The sequence below is a fragment of the Idiotropiscis lumnitzeri genome, unplaced genomic scaffold (assembly GCF_059441095.1).
Source record: "Idiotropiscis lumnitzeri isolate Australia: NSW breed Sydney's pygmy pipehorse unplaced genomic scaffold, RoL_Ilum_1.0 HiC_scaffold_51, whole genome shotgun sequence".
Taxonomy (NCBI): Eukaryota; Metazoa; Chordata; class Actinopteri; order Syngnathiformes; family Syngnathidae; genus Idiotropiscis; species Idiotropiscis lumnitzeri.
Window position 1 is genome coordinate 375,293 of NW_028283589.1, and position 1,773 is coordinate 377,065.

At 42.6% G+C, this 1,773-nt stretch overlaps 1 long non-coding RNA gene across 1 annotated transcript; it reads right to left on the reverse strand.

Annotated features, from left to right (window-relative positions):
- Nucleotides 1-401: 401 nt before the first annotated feature.
- On the reverse strand, nt 402-1,053 carry LOC148315709 (uncharacterized). Its single transcript, XR_015840661.1, has 2 exons — nt 978-1,053; nt 402-888 (listed from the first exon to the last, which is right to left on the reverse strand). It is a non-coding gene; the product is annotated as an uncharacterized LOC148315709 (long non-coding RNA).
- Between the last annotated feature and the right edge of the window lie 720 nt (nt 1,054-1,773).

Below are 1,773 nucleotides of genomic sequence, written 5' to 3' on the forward strand. Positions count from 1 at the left end.
TCTTAACTCATTAAATACCAGCCATTTTCACTGGAGCAACCCACTCAATCCCAGAGTTTTCCTGGGTTTTGACTAATATTGCAAGGCCCACAGAATATTGTATTCTAATGCTATATAGACATGGAGCACACCCGAAGAAAGATGAGACTCTCTTCTTTCAACAGAAAAAAAATGTTTGTTCCTATCTTTTTCCATTCTTGAACAATCGGCATTTGAAAATAGCTAAATTTCATGAAAACTCCAATCCCTGGGGAAAAAACTGAGAAAATGAGCTTTTTGTAAACTGATGCATTTTGACCATAATTTGAACTTTGACACTATTATTTATGGCTTTTATGACACCTCTAACATCTAAATAATGCATGCCTTCTATAAAATAACAAAAAAAAGCACAAAAAATATGTTTTTGATAAAATAAATTTATTTGCACATAACACTAAACGACTGAACTGTTGAACTATGTACAAAAATGAAATACATCAGTGTCATACATACTTTTTTTTTTGTGTGATATAAAATAAAACAGTTGCCTTGATGCAAGGGCACACAACATAGTTCACACCACATTCTTGTTTCACTCCGTTTGCCTTTGCGCAAACAGACCCGACACTTTCGTTGTGGTCTGGCTTTGCTGGTCCGTGGAAAATAGGCGAGCTTGTGTTTGTCCACTGGGGTTTGTGTGAAAATAATTGTCTGGGAAGTGATTGCTGGCATCCGCGATGTGCTGCAGAAGCTCATCCGTGAGAAACAGCTGCAGGAAATCAGCTGGCTCCTCAGACTCCAAATGGGCAGCGGCATTCAGTGGTCCAGGGGTTGCTGTAAAGTCGATTTTCCTCGGTTGCCATCCAGTGTGACGCCATCCGGAACCACTGCTTCCTGATGCACAACCTGTAAATTACAGAAATATAAACAATTGGAAATATATATTTATTGCTGCATTTTATTGCTGGCGTGTGAAGTTTCATATTATAATTTACCTTTCTTTACACCAACAAGACGAGGAGGAACTTTCTTGCCGCGGGATGCACAATCTGTGAATTTTAGAAAGTATGCATGATTACCACACCATTCAGTATTGTTATTTCCTCGTCGGGGAGGAGATACGCTCACGTCTAACTGCACATTTATGCGACATTTTCTGCCCGCAAGATGCATGATATGTACAATAAAAGCATGAGGGGTAAAACCACATGTTCAATGGTAACTTGCGAGCGCTTACCTCCTCGTTCGGGGGGATCTGGTGAGGACTCTCAGCTGCTTTGGCTATTGTCCGAAGGCAGGCGATGCAGGCCGCAAGGCACGCGCACCCTCTTTAGACGCCTGTTTGTTGTGACGATGACGAAGCGTCATCCTCTCAACCAAAGCGTCTCCATCGCCTTGATGCTTTTAGGAAGCTTTTTTTTACAAAAACGCATTCCTCGATCGTCATTTGCTTGGAGGATTTCATTGCTAACGCTACTAATGCGACTGCTGCTAGTGCTGCCGATGCTGCTGCTACCCACGCTGCTCTCCACACTTATAAGTCTACCCCAGGATCCCGCCCCCCATTTGTACCTCTGGCGCAGATTCAAGGCGGATCTTTTGCACCTCTGCCCCCTGCTGGGTGATTTTTACATGATTCACAATGCGGACAAGGCTGATTCTCAGTCAGAGGTTGCATCAGACCCTTATGTACACTATGACGTAAAAAAGACAGGAAACGTACTTATACGTCTTTGGTAGAGGGCGCCATTGCATTAAAAGACGTCTTTGTACGTCTAAGGGAGTAAATGA